This window comes from Microcebus murinus, chromosome 24 (genome assembly GCF_040939455.1).
Source record: "Microcebus murinus isolate Inina chromosome 24, M.murinus_Inina_mat1.0, whole genome shotgun sequence".
Classification (NCBI taxonomy): domain Eukaryota; kingdom Metazoa; phylum Chordata; class Mammalia; order Primates; family Cheirogaleidae; genus Microcebus; species Microcebus murinus.
In genome coordinates this window covers 32210351-32229696 of record NC_134127.1, presented here as the reverse complement: position 1 = coordinate 32229696, position 19346 = coordinate 32210351, and the positions used below count along the sequence as shown (strand labels likewise).

At 62.6% G+C, this 19346-nt stretch overlaps 5 pseudogenes; all 5 read left to right on the top strand.

Moving 5' to 3' along the window:
* Positions 1-495: 495 nt before the first annotated feature.
* LOC142864262 (uncharacterized) lies at positions 496-614 on the top strand (annotated as a pseudogene).
* A 3855-nt stretch (positions 615-4469) lies between these two features.
* Positions 4470-4588, top strand: LOC142864261 (uncharacterized; annotated as a pseudogene).
* A 3857-nt stretch (positions 4589-8445) lies between these two features.
* LOC142864260 (uncharacterized) lies at positions 8446-8564 on the top strand (annotated as a pseudogene).
* Positions 8565-12407: 3843 nt separating this feature from the next.
* Positions 12408-12526, top strand: LOC142864259 (uncharacterized; annotated as a pseudogene).
* Positions 12527-16384: 3858 nt separating this feature from the next.
* Positions 16385-16503, top strand: LOC142864258 (uncharacterized; annotated as a pseudogene).
* The last annotated feature ends 2843 nt before the right edge of the window (positions 16504-19346 follow it).

Sequence of the window (19346 nt, the reverse complement as noted above, 5' to 3'; positions counted from 1 at the left end):
CCTCCCCCTTGCGCTGTGCCCCAGTCCTGGCCCGGGGGAATAGGCGGCAGCCCACCCACAGGGCGGGGGGAGGGGGGCACAGCTGAAAGCGGTTGTGGGGGAGGGCGGCCCCTGGCTGGGGTCAGAGGGCGAGCGCCGGGCGCGTGCGCAGTCAGCGGCGGCGACGCGCTGGGGGTGGGCGGCGGGTAGGTGAAGGAGGCCAGGCGGGGAGAGGAGGGGGGCTGGAAGGTCTCCACCTTGGCAAGTCCAGCCGTGGAGGCGCATCTTGTGTGAGTGTGAGTGAGTGTGAGTGTGTGTGTGTGTAGAGAGAGACAGCCCCCCGCCCCGCCCCGCCCCGCCCCGCCCCGCCCATCACCCCGGTCCCTCGGAGCCCGCCGGACCCGGCCGCCGGCGAACTCAACAGGCCCGGCCCGGCGCGGGGCCTGGGGCGGGAGGCGGCGGCGGGGAAGCGCAGAGAGGCTCGGCTTCTCGAGCGGGGCAGGGGCGCCCTCCGCCGTCTAGGGCCACACCACCCTGAACGCCCCCCATCTCCTCTGGTCTCGGAAGCTAAGCAGGGTCGGGCCTCGTTAGTACTTGGATGGGAGACCGCCCGGGAATCACGGGTGCCCTAGGCGGCGGCTTTTTTTTTTTTTTTTGCCTCTCGTTCTGTCCCCTTTCTGGGAGCGCGGCGGCGGCCCGGGGTGGGGGTCACCCCCACCCTCAGCGCCCGCCGCTGTGCCTGGCGCCCCAGCCCGCACCGTGGGGCCTCCTCTTGTCCCAAGCCGCGACACCGCCGCCACGCGGCAGCACGCGTGGCATCTGGACTGTCAGGTCTCAGACCAAAGGTCTGCTCTGTGGGAACCGACACGCTGGAGGAAACCTTGAGAGTCTGAGAGGGGAGGGAGTTCCAGAAGAAGGCCAGGATGTCATTTTGAGGGAGTATGTGACCAGAACTCGTCCCGTTGCTTTTGGGGTTCTACGGGCTCCACGTAGGAATCTTTGGTGGTGGCACCTGATGTTGGGGGATCCGGAGTCACACCCAGACCTGCTCCACAGGCCTCCTTTTACTTTTCTCTTCGGATTCATTATTTTTAAAAAGTGTCTCTTACCTCTATTATTGCATTTTCTTTTTTTTTTTTTTCTTTTTTTTTTTTTTTTTTGAGACAGAGTCTCACTTTGTTGTCCAGGCTAGAGTGAGTGCCGTGGCGTCACCCTAGCTCACAGCAACCTCAAACTCCTGGGCTCGAGTGATCCTTCTGCCTCAGCCTCCCGAGTAGCTGGGACTACAGGCATGCGCCACTATGCCCGGCTAATTTTTTTTATATATATATATATATCAGTTGGCCAATCAATTTCTTTCTATTTATAGTAGAGACGGGGTCTCGCTCTTGCTCAGGCTGGTTTTGAACTCCTGACCTTGAGCAATCCACCCGCCTCGGCCTCCCAAGAGCTAGGATTACAGGCGTGAGCCACCGCGCCCGGCCTCTATTATTGCATTTTCTTTTCTCTCTCTTTTCAAGCAGATGATGGGAGTACAAGTATTCAGGTGACATGTGTTGCCCGTGCCCCCCTCCCCCCTGTGTTCTTATTCATTTACCTCTCATGTTGTATACCTCCAGCGTATTGTGGGGGTACCAATGTTAAGGTCGGGTACGTTGCCCTCTCCCAGCCTCCCCCCTCGGGTCATTAGCTTCAAGTGCGCCCATGCCCCAGTCGGTGCGCACCCACCCCATTCCTAATGGATGTGTATGCCCATCCCCTCCCCCCACCCGCCCGACACCCACCCGAGGAAGGGGATTCCTCTCTGTCCACTTAGGTGTCCATCCGTTCGTACCAATTTGCCGGTGAGCGCGCTCACGTGGTGCTCGTGTGTCCATTCTTGGGATACTTGGCTTACTGGAACGGGTTCCAGCTCTGGCCAGGAGAACACGAGAGGTGCCCTCTCACCGCTGCTCCTCACAGCCGAATGGCACTCCGTGGTGTCCACGCGCCACATTTTATTAATGCACTCCTGGATGGATGGGCACTCGGGTGGCTTCCACATCTTTGCGATTGTGAATTGTGCCCTAACTGTAACCCTAACCCTTACCCAGCCCGTCTCCTCTGCCCCTGCCTGACTCGCTCCTCCCCGGCCAGGCCCGTCACTGTCCTGGGCCCCCGCCTGACCGGCTCCTTCCCGCCCGGCCTGTCACCGTCCTCTGCCCCTGCCTGACATGCTCCTTCCCGCCCGGCCTCTCACCGTCCTCGGCCCCTGCCTGACCGGCTGGCTCCTCCGTCGCCTGGGCCTTCCAAGGGCTTGGTGTGGACGCTGCTTCCAGGAAGCCCTCCAGAAACCCGGCAGCAGGGTGGCCGCAGCAGTCTCCAGCAGCCGTCCCTAAGGCGCTTGTGCGGGGGGAACGTGCCCCCCCGCTGTGCCCCCTCCCCCCCCCCCCCCGCTGTGCCGTGGGGGGGCCCAGCCTGGTGTCTTGCCTGAGGCCCTGGGGCTGCCGCTCCCCGCAAGGGGAGAGCCCCGGAGGTGGGGACCGCCTCCTGATGGGGACGTACACGCAGCTCTCCACGTCGGATTCCGGGGCTCTCTGTCCTGCCCGAAGGCCCAGCTGGCCTGCGGGTCCTTAGAGTGGCAAAAACATCCGAAAACTGAGACTGAGGGTCCCGTGGGTGTCTGCACTTTTGTGCTGGGCACCCCAGGGAGGCCCGGGGGCTGGCTGGACAACGTGGTCTGCTGGGCGGGGGGTTTGGAGGAGCAACCGATGCCCTTTGCACTTTGGGTAGCAAGGGTCTGAGGTGTCTCTGAGCCCTGTGCCATGTCGGTGGAGGGGTGGGGGCGGGGGGTGGGGGGGAAGAGGAGGAGGAGGAGGTGGGAAGGGCCGGGGCCTGCAGTCCTGTTCCCGGGGTGGCACGGCAAGTGGCTTCTTCCACAGGCTGCTTGGCCTGGGCTCCCTGCACCTGGGCCTTTGGAGGACCGGCCCTGTGCTTGCCAACACTTCCTGCAGGGACCCAGAGCTGGGAGGTTGCGTCTCTCAGCCCTGGGTCGGGCAGAGCCCCAGCGGGCCATGCCCACAACCTCTCTCAGCACCGGTCCCCCAGAAGGCTCCTTTGGGACCAGGATTCTCTTGCGGTGACTCTAAGGTCTGGCCCCTGGATGGAGGGGCACCAGGAGTAGAGGAGCAGGAAGGGGAAGGGGGTGGCCATTCGAGGGGACACTTTGAGGCCAAGTCCCAGCTTCAGCCTGATCCTCCTGGGAACCCCGCTCTGAGACAAGGAGCCGGGCTTCGCATTCCCACAGCAGCCAGTCGTGGGCTGAGGACACCTGGGGCGTTGGGAACTCCCTGGCTTCTCCTTGGTTTAACATCTGGAGCTGCTTGGGAATTGTGCCGCCACACACACCCGAGTGCAGGTGTCTTCCGCACAGACTGCGGGCCTCGCTCTTCTGAATGCCGCTAGCTCGCCACCCACCCACGGGTGAACCTGGTCAGGGTGCTTTCTCTCGGGGGCAGACTCTGATCCGGGCGGGCTACCGGTGTCTCTGTTTGCTCGTTTCTTTCTTCCATTTCGGGAAAGGCTTCCTTGCTGGGTGTGGAAATCTCCTATGCCTTCCCTCGCCTATTCTGTCAGCTTTCAAATTCTCTTTCAGTTGCCACCCTCACAGATGGATTAGGAAACTCTTTCCGGTGCACTCATTAGTGAAATGACCTCAAGGAAGCTGGAATCCAATATCTAATGGCCGATTTTTGGCGAGTCCACACGCCAGGGTGGTCGGGGTCCAATGCAGCCCCGGCCAGGCCCAGGCCCCTTGGACTGGGCCACAGGAGGACACAGAGGAGGGTCCCGGCCCCCACGGTAGCGGTGCCGGCAGTTCTCCAAGGGCTTGGGCGTTTTCCAGAGGTGGGAGATGGAGGGGACTGATTTCTTCAGCGCCCCACAAACCACGCCACCCCACCCCACCCCACCCATGGGACACATCCCCAGAGAGAGATGCCCCATACACTCGCTCCCCTCCCCCTTGCGCTGTGCCCCAGTCCTGGCCCGGGGGAATAGGCGGCAGCCCACCCACAGGGCGGGGGGAGGGGGGCACAGCTGAAAGCGGTTGTGGGGGAGGGCGGCCCCTGGCTGGGGTCAGAGGGCGAGCGCCGGGCGCGTGCGCAGTCAGCGGCGGCGACGCGCTGGGGGTGGGCGGCGGGTAGGTGAAGGAGGCCAGGCGGGGAGAGGAGGGGGGCTGGAAGGTCTCCACCTTGGCGAGTCCAGCCGTGGAGGCGCATCTTGTGTGAGTGTGAGTGAGTGTGAGTGTGTGTGTGTGTAGAGAGAGACAGCCCCCCGCCCCGCCCCGCCCCGCCCCGCCCCGCCCATCACCCCGGTCCCTCGGAGCCCGCCGGACCCGGCCGCCGGCGAACTCAACAGGCCCGGCCCGGCGCGGGGCCTGGGGCGGGAGGCGGCGGCGGGGAAGCGCAGAGAGGCTCGGCTTCTCGAGCGGGGCAGGGGCGCCCTCCGCCGTCTAGGGCCACACCACCCTGAACGCCCCCCATCTCCTCTGGTCTCGGAAGCTAAGCAGGGTCGGGCCTCGTTAGTACTTGGATGGGAGACCGCCCGGGAATCACGGGTGCCCTAGGCGGCGGCTTTTTTTTTTTTTTTTGCCTCTCGTTCTGTCCCCTTTCTGGGAGCGCGGCGGCGGCCCGGGGTGGGGGTCACCCCCACCCTCAGCGCCCGCCGCTGTGCCTGGCGCCCCAGCCCGCACCGTGGGGCCTCCTCTTGTCCCAAGCCGCGACACCGCCGCCACGCGGCAGCACGCGTGGCATCTGGACTGTCAGGTCTCAGACCAAAGGTCTGCTCTGTGGGAACCGACACGCTGGAGGAAACCTTGAGAGTCTGAGAGGGGAGGGAGTTCCAGAAGAAGGCCAGGATGTCATTTTGAGGGAGTATGTGACCAGAACTCGTCCCGTTGCTTTTGGGGTTCTACGGGCTCCACGTAGGAATCTTTGGTGGTGGCACCTGATGTTGGGGGATCCGGAGTCACACCCAGACCTGCTCCACAGGCCTCCTTTTACTTTTCTCTTCGGATTCATTATTTTTAAAAAGTGTCTCTTACCTCTATTATTGCATTTTCTTTTTTTTTTTTTTCTTTTTTTTTTTTTTTTTTGAGACAGAGTCTCACTTTGTTGTCCAGGCTAGAGTGAGTGCCGTGGCGTCACCCTAGCTCACAGCAACCTCAAACTCCTGGGCTCGAGTGATCCTTCTGCCTCAGCCTCCCGAGTAGCTGGGACTACAGGCATGCGCCACTATGCCCGGCTAATTTTTTTTATATATATATATATATCAGTTGGCCAATCAATTTCTTTCTATTTATAGTAGAGACGGGGTCTCGCTCTTGCTCAGGCTGGTTTTGAACTCCTGACCTTGAGCAATCCACCCGCCTCGGCCTCCCAAGAGCTAGGATTACAGGCGTGAGCCACCGCGCCCGGCCTCTATTATTGCATTTTCTTTTCTCTCTCTTTTCAAGCAGATGATGGGAGTACAAGTATTCAGGTGACATGTGTTGCCCGTGCCCCCCTCCCCCCTGTGTTCTTATTCATTTACCTCTCATGTTGTATACCTCCAGCGTATTGTGGGGGTACCAATGTTAAGGTCGGGTACGTTGCCCTCTCCCAGCCTCCCCCCTCGGGTCATTAGCTTCAAGTGCGCCCATGCCCCAGTCGGTGCGCACCCACCCCATTCCTAATGGATGTGTATGCCCATCCCCTCCCCCCACCCGCCCGACACCCACCCGAGGAAGGGGATTCCTCTCTGTCCACTTAGGTGTCCATCCGTTCGTACCAATTTGCCGGTGAGCGCGCTCACGTGGTGCTCGTGTGTCCATTCTTGGGATACTTGGCTTACTGGAACGGGTTCCAGCTCTGGCCAGGAGAACACGAGAGGTGCCCTCTCACCGCTGCTCCTCACAGCCGAATGGCACTCCGTGGTGTCCACGCGCCACATTTTATTAATGCACTCCTGGATGGATGGGCACTCGGGTGGCTTCCACATCTTTGCGATTGTGAATTGTGCCCTAACTGTAACCCTAACCCTTACCCAGCCCGTCTCCTCTGCCCCTGCCTGACTCGCTCCTCCCCGGCCAGGCCCGTCACTGTCCTGGGCCCCCGCCTGACCGGCTCCTTCCCGCCCGGCCTGTCACCGTCCTCTGCCCCTGCCTGACATGCTCCTTCCCGCCCGGCCTCTCACCGTCCTCGGCCCCTGCCTGACCGGCTGGCTCCTCCGTCGCCTGGGCCTTCCAAGGGCTTGGTGTGGACGCTGCTTCCAGGAAGCCCTCCAGAAACCCGGCAGCAGGGTGGCCGCAGCAGTCTCCAGCAGCCGTCCCTAAGGCGCTTGTGCGGGGGAACGTGCCCCCCCCCGCTGTGCCCCCTCCCCCCCCCCCCCGCTGTGCCGTGGGGGGGCCCAGCCTGGTGTCTTGCCTGAGGCCCTGGGGCTGCCGCTCCCCGCAAGGGGAGAGCCCCGGAGGTGGGGACCGCCTCCTGATGGGGACGTACACGCAGCTCTCCACGTCGGATTCCGGGGCTCTCTGTCCTGCCCGAAGGCCCAGCTGGCCTGCGGGTCCTTAGAGTGGCAAAAACATCCGAAAACTGAGACTGAGGGTCCCGTGGGTGTCTGCACTTTTGTGCTGGGCACCCCAGGGAGGCCCGGGGGCTGGCTGGACAACGTGGTCTGCTGGGCGGGGGGTTTGGAGGAGCAACCGATGCCCTTTGCACTTTGGGTAGCAAGGGTCTGAGGTGTCTCTGAGCCCTGTGCCATGTCGGTGGAGGGGTGGGGGCGGGGGGTGGGGGGGAAGAGGAGGAGGAGGAGGTGGGAAGGGCCGGGGCCTGCAGTCCTGTTCCCGGGGTGGCACGGCAAGTGGCTTCTTCCACAGGCTGCTTGGCCTGGGCTCCCTGCACCTGGGCCTTTGGAGGACCGGCCCTGTGCTTGCCAACACTTCCTGCAGGGACCCAGAGCTGGGAGGTTGCGTCTCTCAGCCCTGGGTCGGGCAGAGCCCCAGCGGGCCATGCCCACAACCTCTCTCAGCACCGGTCCCCCAGAAGGCTCCTTTGGGACCAGGATTCTCTTGCGGTGACTCTAAGGTCTGGCCCCTGGATGGAGGGGCACCAGGAGTAGAGGAGCAGGAAGGGGAAGGGGGTGGCCATTCGAGGGGACACTTTGAGGCCAAGTCCCAGCTTCAGCCTGATCCTCCTGGGAACCCCGCTCTGAGACAAGGAGCCGGGCTTCGCATTCCCACAGCAGCCAGTCGTGGGCTGAGGACACCTGGGGCGTTGGGAACTCCCTGGCTTCTCCTTGGTTTAACATCTGGAGCTGCTTGGGAATTGTGCCGCCACACACACCCGAGTGCAGGTGTCTTCCGCACAGACTGCGGGCCTCGCTCTTCTGAATGCCGCTAGCTCGCCACCCACCCACGGGTGAACCTGGTCAGGGTGCTTTCTCTCGGGGGCAGACTCTGATCCGGGCGGGCTACCGGTGTCTCTGTTTGCTCGTTTCTTTCTTCCATTTCGGGAAAGGCTTCCTTGCTGGGTGTGGAAATCTCCTATGCCTTCCCTCGCCTATTCTGTCAGCTTTCAAATTCTCTTTCAGTTGCCACCCTCACAGATGGATTAGGAAACTCTTTCCGGTGCACTCATTAGTGAAATGACCTCAAGGAAGCTGGAATCCAATATCTAATGGCCGATTTTTGGCGAGTCCACACGCCAGGGTGGTCGGGGTCCAATGCAGCCCCGGCCAGGCCCAGGCCCCTTGGACTGGGCCACAGGAGGACACAGAGGAGGGTCCCGGCCCCCACGGTAGCGGTGCCGGCAGTTCTCCAAGGGCTTGGGCGTTTTCCAGAGGTGGGAGATGGAGGGGACTGATTTCTTCAGCGCCCCACAAACCACGCCACCCCACCCCACCCCACCCATGGGACACATCCCCAGAGAGAGATGCCCCATACACTCGCTCCCCTCCCCCTTGCGCTGTGCCCCAGTCCTGGCCCGGGGGAATAGGCGGCAGCCCACCCACAGGGCGGGGGGAGGGGGGCACAGCTGAAAGCGGTTGTGGGGGAGGGCGGCCCCTGGCTGGGGTCAGAGGGCGAGCGCCGGGCGCGTGCGCAGTCAGCGGCGGCGACGCGCTGGGGGTGGGCGGCGGGTAGGTGAAGGAGGCCAGGCGGGGAGAGGAGGGGGGCTGGAAGGTCTCCACCTTGGCGAGTCCAGCCGTGGAGGCGCATCTTGTGTGAGTGTGAGTGAGTGTGAGTGTGTGTGTGTGTGTAGAGAGAGACAGCCCCCCGCCCCGCCCCGCCCCGCCCCGCCCCGCCCATCACCCCGGTCCCTCGGAGCCCGCCGGACCCGGCCGCCGGCGAACTCAACAGGCCCGGCCCGGCGCGGGGCCTGGGGCGGGAGGCGGCGGCGGGGAAGCGCAGAGAGGCTCGGCTTCTCGAGCGGGGCAGGGGCGCCCTCCGCCGTCTAGGGCCACACCACCCTGAACGCCCCCCATCTCCTCTGGTCTCGGAAGCTAAGCAGGGTCGGGCCTCGTTAGTACTTGGATGGGAGACCGCCCGGGAATCACGGGTGCCCTAGGCGGCGGCTTTTTTTTTTTTTTTTGCCTCTCGTTCTGTCCCCTTTCTGGGAGCGCGGCGGCGGCCCGGGGTGGGGGTCACCCCCACCCTCAGCGCCCGCCGCTGTGCCTGGCGCCCCAGCCCGCACCGTGGGGCCTCCTCTTGTCCCAAGCCGCGACACCGCCGCCACGCGGCAGCACGCGTGGCATCTGGACTGTCAGGTCTCAGACCAAAGGTCTGCTCTGTGGGAACCGACACGCTGGAGGAAACCTTGAGAGTCTGAGAGGGGAGGGAGTTCCAGAAGAAGGCCAGGATGTCATTTTGAGGGAGTATGTGACCAGAACTCGTCCCGTTGCTTTTGGGGTTCTACGGGCTCCACGTAGGAATCTTTGGTGGTGGCACCTGATGTTGGGGGATCCGGAGTCACACCCAGACCTGCTCCACAGGCCTCCTTTTACTTTTCTCTTCGGATTCATTATTTTTAAAAAGTGTCTCTTACCTCTATTATTGCATTTTCTTTTTTTTTTTTTTCTTTTTTTTTTTTTTTTTTGAGACAGAGTCTCACTTTGTTGTCCAGGCTAGAGTGAGTGCCGTGGCGTCACCCTAGCTCACAGCAACCTCAAACTCCTGGGCTCGAGTGATCCTTCTGCCTCAGCCTCCCGAGTAGCTGGGACTACAGGCATGCGCCACTATGCCCGGCTAATTTTTTTTATATATATATATATATCAGTTGGCCAATCAATTTCTTTCTATTTATAGTAGAGACGGGGTCTCGCTCTTGCTCAGGCTGGTTTTGAACTCCTGACCTTGAGCAATCCACCCGCCTCGGCCTCCCAAGAGCTAGGATTACAGGCGTGAGCCACCGCGCCCGGCCTCTATTATTGCATTTTCTTTTCTCTCTCTTTTCAAGCAGATGATGGGAGTACAAGTATTCAGGTGACATGTGTTGCCCGTGCCCCCCTCCCCCCTGTGTTCTTATTCATTTACCTCTCATGTTGTATACCTCCAGCGTATTGTGGGGGTACCAATGTTAAGGTCGGGTACGTTGCCCTCTCCCAGCCTCCCCCCTCGGGTCATTAGCTTCAAGTGCGCCCATGCCCCAGTCGGTGCGCACCCACCCCATTCCTAATGGATGTGTATGCCCATCCCCTCCCCCCACCCGCCCGACACCCACCCGAGGAAGGGGATTCCTCTCTGTCCACTTAGGTGTCCATCCGTTCGTACCAATTTGCCGGTGAGCGCGCTCACGTGGTGCTCGTGTGTCCATTCTTGGGATACTTGGCTTACTGGAACGGGTTCCAGCTCTGGCCAGGAGAACACGAGAGGTGCCCTCTCACCGCTGCTCCTCACAGCCGAATGGCACTCCGTGGTGTCCACGCGCCACATTTTATTAATGCACTCCTGGATGGATGGGCACTCGGGTGGCTTCCACATCTTTGCGATTGTGAATTGTGCCCTAACTGTAACCCTAACCCTTACCCAGCCCGTCTCCTCTGCCCCTGCCTGACTCGCTCCTCCCCGGCCAGGCCCGTCACTGTCCTGGGCCCCCGCCTGACCGGCTCCTTCCCGCCCGGCCTGTCACCGTCCTCTGCCCCTGCCTGACATGCTCCTTCCCGCCCGGCCTCTCACCGTCCTCGGCCCCTGCCTGACCGGCTGGCTCCTCCGTCGCCTGGGCCTTCCAAGGGCTTGGTGTGGACGCTGCTTCCAGGAAGCCCTCCAGAAACCCGGCAGCAGGGTGGCTGCAGCAGTCTCCAGCAGCCGTCCCTAAGGCGCTTGTGCGGGGGAACGTGCCCCCCCGCTGTGCCCCCTCCCCCCCCCCCGCTGTGCCGTGGGGGGGCCCAGCCTGGTGTCTTGCCTGAGGCCCTGGGGCTGCCGCTCCCCGCAAGGGGAGAGCCCCGGAGGTGGGGACCGCCTCCTGATGGGGATGTACACGCAGCTCTCCACGTCGGATTCCGGGGCTCTCTGTCCTGCCCGAAGGCCCAGCTGGCCTGCGGGTCCTTAGAGTGGCAAAAACATCCGAAAACTGAGACTGAGGGTCCCGTGGGTGTCTGCACTTTTGTGCTGGGCACCCCAGGGAGGCCCGGGGGCTGGCTGGACAACGTGGTCTGCTGGGCGGGGGGTTTGGAGGAGCAACCGATGCCCTTTGCACTTTGGGTAGCAAGGGTCTGAGGTGTCTCTGAGCCCTGTGCCATGTCGGTGGAGGGGTGGGGGCGGGGGGTGGGGGGGAAGAGGAGGAGGAGGAGGTGGGAAGGGCCGGGGCCTGCAGTCCTGTTCCCGGGGTGGCATGGCAAGTGGCTTCTTCCACAGGCTGCTTGGCCTGGGCTCCCTGCACCTGGGCCTTTGGAGGACCGGCCCTGTGCTTGCCAACACTTCCTGCAGGGACCCAGAGCTGGGAGGTGGCATCTCTCAGCCCTGGGTCGGGCAGAGCCCCAGCGGGCCATGCCCACAACCTCTCTCAGCACCGGTCCCCCAGAAGGCTCCTTTGGGACCAGGATTCTCTTGCGGTGACTCTTTAAGGTCTGGCCCCTGGATGGAGGGGCACCAGGAGTAGAGGAGCAGGAAGGGGAAGGGGGTGGCCATGCGAGGGGACACTTTGCGGCCAAGTCCCAGCTTCAGCCTGATCCTCCTGGGAACCCCGCTCTGAGACAAGGAGCCGGGCTTCGCATTCCCACAGCAGCCAGTCGTGGGCTGAGGACACCTGGGGCGTTGGGAACTCCCTGGCTTCTCCTTGGTTTAACATCTGGAGCTGCTTGGGAATTGTGCCGCCACACACACCCGAGTGCAGGTGTCTTCCGCACAGACTGCGGGCCTCGCTCTTCTGAATGCCGCTAGCTCGCCACCCACCCACGGGTGAACCTGGTCAGGGTGCTTTCTCTCGGGGGCAGACTCTGATCCGGGCGGGCTACCGGTGTCTCTGTTTGCTCGTTTCTTTCTTCCATTTCGGGAAAGGCTTCCTTGCTGGGTGTGGAAATCTCCTATGCCTTCCCTCGCCTATTCTGTCAGCTTTCAAATTCTCTTTCAGTTGCCACCCTCACAGATGGATTAGGAAACTCTTTCCGGTGCACTCATTAGTGAAATGACCTCAAGGAAGCTGGAATCCAATATCTAATGGCCGATTTTTGGCGAGTCCACACGCCAGGGTGGTCGGGGTCCAATGCAGCCCCGGCCAGGCCCAGGCCCCTTGGACTGGGCCACAGGAGGACACAGAGGAGGGTCCCGGCCCCCACGGTAGCGGTGCCGGCAGTTCTCCAAGGGCTTGGGCGTTTTCCAGAGGTGGGAGATGGAGGGGACTGATTTCTTCAGCGCCCCACAAACCACGCCACCCCACCCCACCCCACCCATGGGACACATCCCCAGAGAGAGATGCCCCATACACTCGCTCCCCTCCCCCTTGCGCTGTGCCCCAGTCCTGGCCCGGGGGAATAGGCGGCAGCCCACCCACAGGGCGGGGGGAGGGGGGCACAGCTGAAAGCGGTTGTGGGGGAGGGCGGCCCCTGGCTGGGGTCAGAGGGCGAGCGCCGGGCGCGTGCGCAGTCAGCGGCGGCGACGCGCTGGGGGTGGGCGGCGGGTAGGTGAAGGAGGCCAGGCGGGGAGAGGAGGGGGGCTGGAAGGTCTCCACCTTGGCGAGTCCAGCCGTGGAGGCGCATCTTGTGTGAGTGTGAGTGAGTGTGAGTGTGTGTGTGTGTAGAGAGAGACAGCCCCCCGCCCCGCCCCGCCCCGCCCATCACCCCGGTCCCTCGGAGCCCGCCGGACCCGGCCGCCGGCGAACTCAACAGGCCCGGCCCGGCGCGGGGCCTGGGGCGGGAGGCGGCGGCGGGGAAGCGCAGAGAGGCTCGGCTTCTCGAGCGGGGCAGGGGCGCCCTCCGCCGTCTAGGGCCACACCACCCTGAACGCCCCCCATCTCCTCTGGTCTCGGAAGCTAAGCAGGGTCGGGCCTCGTTAGTACTTGGATGGGAGACCGCCCGGGAATCACGGGTGCCCTAGGCGGCGGCTTTTTTTTTTTTTTTTGCCTCTCGTTCTGTCCCCTTTCTGGGAGCGCGGCGGCGGCCCGGGGTGGGGGTCACCCCCACCCTCAGCGCCCGCCGCTGTGCCTGGCGCCCCAGCCCGCACCGTGGGGCCTCCTCTTGTCCCAAGCCGCGACACCGCCGCCACGCGGCAGCACGCGTGGCATCTGGACTGTCAGGTCTCAGACCAAAGGTCTGCTCTGTGGGAACCGACACGCTGGAGGAAACCTTGAGAGTCTGAGAGGGGAGGGAGTTCCAGAAGAAGGCCAGGATGTCATTTTGAGGGAGTATGTGACCAGAACTCGTCCCGTTGCTTTTGGGGTTCTACGGGCTCCACGTAGGAATCTTTGGTGGTGGCACCTGATGTTGGGGGATCCGGAGTCACACCCAGACCTGCTCCACAGGCCTCCTTTTACTTTTCTCTTCGGATTCATTATTTTTAAAAAGTGTCTCTTACCTCTATTATTGCATTTTCTTTTTTTTTTTTTTCTTTTTTTTTTTTTTTTTTGAGACAGAGTCTCACTTTGTTGTCCAGGCTAGAGTGAGTGCCGTGGCGTCACCCTAGCTCACAGCAACCTCAAACTCCTGGGCTCGAGTGATCCTTCTGCCTCAGCCTCCCGAGTAGCTGGGACTACAGGCATGCGCCACTATGCCCGGCTAATTTTTTTTATATATATATATATATCAGTTGGCCAATCAATTTCTTTCTATTTATAGTAGAGACGGGGTCTCGCTCTTGCTCAGGCTGGTTTTGAACTCCTGACCTTGAGCAATCCACCCGCCTCGGCCTCCCAAGAGCTAGGATTACAGGCGTGAGCCACCGCGCCCGGCCTCTATTATTGCATTTTCTTTTCTCTCTCTTTTCAAGCAGATGATGGGAGTACAAGTATTCAGGTGACATGTGTTGCCCGTGCCCCCCTCCCCCCTGTGTTCTTATTCATTTACCTCTCATGTTGTATACCTCCAGCGTATTGTGGGGGTACCAATGTTAAGGTCGGGTACGTTGCCCTCTCCCAGCCTCCCCCCTCGGGTCATTAGCTTCAAGTGCGCCCATGCCCCAGTCGGTGCGCACCCACCCCATTCCTAATGGATGTGTATGCCCATCCCCTCCCCCCACCCGCCCGACACCCACCCGAGGAAGGGGATTCCTCTCTGTCCACTTAGGTGTCCATCCGTTCGTACCAATTTGCCGGTGAGCGCGCTCACGTGGTGCTCGTGTGTCCATTCTTGGGATACTTGGCTTACTGGAACGGGTTCCAGCTCTGGCCAGGAGAACACGAGAGGTGCCCTCTCACCGCTGCTCCTCACAGCCGAATGGCACTCCGTGGTGTCCACGCGCCACATTTTATTAATGCACTCCTGGATGGATGGGCACTCGGGTGGCTTCCACATCTTTGCGATTGTGAATTGTGCCCTAACTGTAACCCTAACCCTTACCCAGCCCGTCTCCTCTGCCCCTGCCTGACTCGCTCCTCCCCGGCCAGGCCCGTCACTGTCCTGGGCCCCCGCCTGACCGGCTCCTTCCCGCCCGGCCTGTCACCGTCCTCTGCCCCTGCCTGACATGCTCCTTCCCGCCCGGCCTCTCACCGTCCTCGGCCCCTGCCTGACCGGCTGGCTCCTCCGTCGCCTGGGCCTTCCAAGGGCTTGGTGTGGACGCTGCTTCCAGGAAGCCCTCCAGAAACCCGGCAGCAGGGTGGCCGCAGCAGTCTCCAGCAGCCGTCCCTAAGGCGCTTGTGCGGGGGAACGTGCCCCCCCGCTGTGCCCCCTCCCCCCCCCCCCCCCCGCTGTGCCGTGGGGGGGCCCAGCCTGGTGTCTTGCCTGAGGCCCTGGGGCTGCCGCTCCCCGCAAGGGGAGAGCCCCGGAGGTGGGGACCGCCTCCTGATGGGGATGTACACGCAGCTCTCCACGTCGGATTCCGGGGCTCTCTGTCCTGCCCGAAGGCCCAGCTGGCCTGCGGGTCCTTAGAGTGGCAAAAACATCCGAAAACTGAGACTGAGGGTCCCGTGGGTGTCTGCACTTTTGTGCTGGGCACCCCAGGGAGGCCCGGGGGCTGGCTGGACAACGTGGTCTGCTGGGCGGGGGGTTTGGAGGAGCAACCGATGCCCTTTGCACTTTGGGTAGCAAGGGTCTGAGGTGTCTCTGAGCCCTGTGCCATGTCGGTGGAGGGGTGGGGGCGGGGGGTGGGGGGGAAGAGGAGGAGGAGGAGGTGGGAAGGGCCGGGGCCTGCAGTCCTGTTCCCGGGGTGGCATGGCAAGTGGCTTCTTCCACAGGCTGCTTGGCCTGGGCTCCCTGCACCTGGGCCTTTGGAGGACCGGCCCTGTGCTTGCCAACACTTCCTGCAGGGACCCAGAGCTGGGAGGTGGCATCTCTCAGCCCTGGGTCGGGCAGAGCCCCAGCGGGCCATGCCCACAACCTCTCTCAGCACCGGTCCCCCAGAAGGCTCCTTTGGGACCAGGATTCTCTTGCGGTGACTCTTTAAGGTCTGGCCCCTGGATGGAGGGGCACCAGGAGTAGAGGAGCAGGAAGGGGAAGGGGGTGGCCATGCGAGGGGACACTTTGCGGCCAAGTCCCAGCTTCAGCCTGATCCTCCTGGGAACCCCGCTCTGAGACAAGGAGCCGGGCTTCGCATTCCCACAGCAGCCAGTCGTGGGCTGAGGACACCTGGGGCGTTGGGAACTCCCTGGCTTCTCCTTGGTTTAACATCTGGAGCTGCTTGGGAATTGTGCCGCCACACACACCCGAGTGCAGGTGTCTTCCGCACAGACTGCGGGCCTCGCTCTTCTGAATGCCGCTAGCTCGCCACCCACCCACGGGTGAACCTGGTCAGGGTGCTTTCTCTCGGGGGCAGACTCTGATCCGGGCGGGCTACCGGTGTCTCTGTTTGCTCGTTTCTTTCTTCCATTTCGGGAAAGGCTTCCTTGCTGGGTGTGGAAATCTCCTATGCCTTCCCTCGCCTATTCTGTCAGCTTTCAAATTCTCTTTCAGTTGCCACCCTCACAGATGGATTAGGAAACTCTTTCCGGTGCACTCATTAGTGAAATGACCTCAAGGAAGCTGGAATCCAATATCTAATGGCCGATTTTTGGCGAGTCCACACGCCAGGGTGGTCGGGGTCCAATGCAGCCCCGGCCAGGCCCAGGCCCCTTGGACTGGGCCACAGGAGGACACAGAGGAGGGTCCCGGCCCCCACGGTAGCGGTGCCGGCAGTTCTCCAAGGGCTTGGGCGTTTTCCAGAGGTGGGAGATGGAGGGGACTGATTTCTTCAGCGCCCCACAAACCACGCCACCCCACCCCACCCCACCCATGGGACACATCCCCAGAGAGAGATGCCCCATACACTCGCTCCCCTCCCCCTTGCGCTGTGCCCCAGTCCTGGCCCGGGGGAATAGGCGGCAGCCCACCCACAGGGCGGGGGGAGGGGGGCACAGCTGAAAGCGGTTGTGGGGGAGGGCGGCCCCTGGCTGGGGTCAGAGGGCGAGCGCCGGGCGCGTGCGCAGTCAGCGGCGGCGACGCGCTGGGGGTGGGCGGCGGGTAGGTGAAGGAGGCCAGGCGGGGAGAGGAGGGGGGCTGGAAGGTCTCCACCTTGGCGAGTCCAGCCGTGGAGGCGCATCTTGTGTGAGTGTGAGTGAGTGTGAGTGTGTGTGTGTGTAGAGAGAGACAGCCCCCCGCCCCGCCCCGCCCCGCCCCGCCCCGCCCATCACCCCGGTCCCTCGGAGCCCGCCGGACCCGGCCGCCGGCGAACTCAACAGGCCCGGCCCGGCGCGGGGCCTGGGGCGGGAGGCGGCGGCGGGGAAGCGCAGAGAGGCTCGGCTTCTCGAGCGGGGCAGGGGCGCCCTCCGCCGTCTAGGGCCACACCACCCTGAACGCCCCCCATCTCCTCTGGTCTCGGAAGCTAAGCAGGGTCGGGCCTCGTTAGTACTTGGATGGGAGACCGCCCGGGAATCACGGGTGCCCTAGGCGGCGGCTTTTTTTTTTTTTTTTGCCTCTCGTTCTGTCCCCTTTCTGGGAGCGCGGCGGCGGCCCGGGGTGGGGGTCACCCCCACCCTCAGCGCCCGCCGCTGTGCCTGGCGCCCCAGCCCGCACCGTGGGGCCTCCTCTTGTCCCAAGCCGCGACACCGCCGCCACGCGGCAGCACGCGTGGCATCTGGACTGTCAGGTCTCAGACCAAAGGTCTGCTCTGTGGGAACCGACACGCTGGAGGAAACCTTGAGAGTCTGAGAGGGGAGGGAGTTCCAGAAGAAGGCCAGGATGTCATTTTGAGGGAGTATGTGACCAGAACTCGTCCCGTTGCTTTTGGGGTTCTACGGGCTCCACGTAGGAATCTTTGGTGGTGGCACCTGATGTTGGGGGATCCGGAGTCACACCCAGACCTGCTCCACAGGCCTCCTTTTACTTTTCTCTTCGGATTCATTATTTTTAAAAAGTGTCTCTTACCTCTATTATTGCATTTTCTTTTTTTTTTTTTTCTTTTTTTTTTTTTTTTTTGAGACAGAGTCTCACTTTGTTGTCCAGGCTAGAGTGAGTGCCGTGGCGTCACCCTAGCTCACAGCAACCTCAAACTCCTGGGCTCGAGTGATCCTTCTGCCTCAGCCTCCCGAGTAGCTGGGACTACAGGCATGCGCCACTATGCCCGGCTAATTTTTTTTATATATATATATATATCAGTTGGCCAATCAATTTCTTTCTATTTATAGTAGAGACGGGGTCTCGCTCTTGCTCAGGCTGGTTTTGAACTCCTGACCTTGAGCAATCCACCCGCCTCGGCCTCCCAAGAGCTAGGATTACAGGCGTGAGCCACCGCGCCCGGCCTCTATTATTGCATTTTCTTTTCTCTCTCTTTTCAAGCAGATGATGGGAGTACAAGTATTCAGGTGACATGTGTTGCCCGTGCCCCCCTCCCCCCTGTGTTCTTATTCATTTACCTCTCATGTTGTATACCTCCAGCGTATTGTGGGGGTACCAATGTTAAGGTCGGGTACGTTGCCCTCTCCCAGCCTCCCCCCTCGGGTCATTAGCTTCAAGTGCGCCCATGCCCCAGTCGGTGCGCACCCACCCCATTCCTAATGGATGTGTATGCCCATCCCCTCCCCCCACCCGCCCGACACCCACCCGAGGAAGGGGATTCCTCTCTGTCCACTTAGGTGTCCATCCGTTCGTACCAATTTGCCGGTGAGCGCGCTCACGTGGTGCTCGTGTGTCCATTCTTGGGATACTTGGCTTACTGGAACGGGTTCCAGCTCTGGCCAGGAGAACACGAGAGGTGCCCTCTCACCGCTGCTCCTCACAGCCGAATGGCACTCCGTGGTGTCCACGCGCCACATTTTATTAATGCACTCCTGGATGGATGGGCACTCGGGTGGCTTCCACATCTTTGCGATTGTGAATTGTGCCCTAACTGTAACCCTAACCCTTACCCAGCCCGTCTCCTCTGCCCCTGCCTGACTCGCTCCTCCCCGGCCAGGCCCGTCACTGTCCTGGGCCCCCGCCTGACCGGCTCCTTCCCGCCCGGCCTGTCACCGTCCTCTGCCCCTGCCTGACATGCTCCTTCCCGCCCGGCCTCTCACCGTCCTCGGCCCCTGCCTGACCGGCTGGCTCCTCCGTCGCCTGGGCCTTCCAAGGGCTTGGTGTGGACGCTGCTTCCAGGAAGCCCTCCAGAAACCCGGCAGCAGGGTGGCCGCAGCAGTCTCCAGCAGCCGTCCCTAAGGCGCTTGTGCGGGGGAACGTGCCCCCCCGCTGTGCCCCCTCCCCCCCCCCGCTGTGCCGTGGGGGGGCCCAGCCTGGTGTCTTGCCTGAGGCCCTGGGGCTGCCGCTCCCCGCAAGGGGAGAGCCCCGGAGGTGGGGACCGCCTCCTGATGGGGATGTACACGCAGCTCTCCACGTCGGATTCCGGGGCTCTCTGTCCTGCCCGAAGGCCCAGCTGGCCTGCGGGTCCTTAGAGTGGCAAAAACATCCGAAAACTGAGACTGAGGGTCCCGTGGGTGTCTGCACTTTTGTGCTGGGCACCCCAGGGAGGCCCGGGGGCTGGCTGGACAACGTGGTCTGCTGGGCGGGGGGTTTGGAGGAGCAACCGATGCCCTTTGCACTTTGGGTAGCAAGGGTCTGAGGTGTCTCTGAGCCCTGTGCCATGTCGGTGGAGGGGTGGGGGCGGGGGGTGGGGGGGAAGAGGAGGAGGAGGAGGTGGGAAGGGCCGGGGCCTGCAGTCCTGTTCCCGGGGTGGCATGGCAAGTGGCTTCTTCCACAGGCTGCTTGGCCTGGGCTCCCTGCACCTGGGCCTTTGGAGGACCGGCCCTGTGCTTGCCAACACTTCCTGCAGGGACCCAGAGCTGGGAGGTGGCATCTCTCAGCCCTGGGTCGGGCAGAGCCCCAGCGGGCCATGCCCACAACCTCTCTCAGCACCGGTCCCCCAGAAGGCTCCTTTGGGACCAGGATTCTCTTGCGGTGACTCTTTAAGGTCTGGCCCCTGGATGGAGGGGCACCAGGAGTAGAGGAGCAGGAAGGGGAAGGGGGTGGCCATGCGAGGGGACACTTTGCGGCCAAGTCCCAGCTTCAGCCTGATCCTCCTGGGAACCCCGCTCTGAGACAAGGAGCCGGGCTTCGCATTCCCACAGCAGCCAGTCGTGGGCTGAGGACACCTGGGGCGTTGGGAACTCCCTGGCTTCTCCTTGGTTTAACATCTGGAGCTGCTTGGGAATTGTGCCGCCACACACACCCGAGTGCAGGTGTCTTCCGCACAGACTGCGGGCCTCGCTCTTCTGAATGCCGCTAGCTCGCCACCCACCCACGGGTGAACCTGGTCAGGGTGC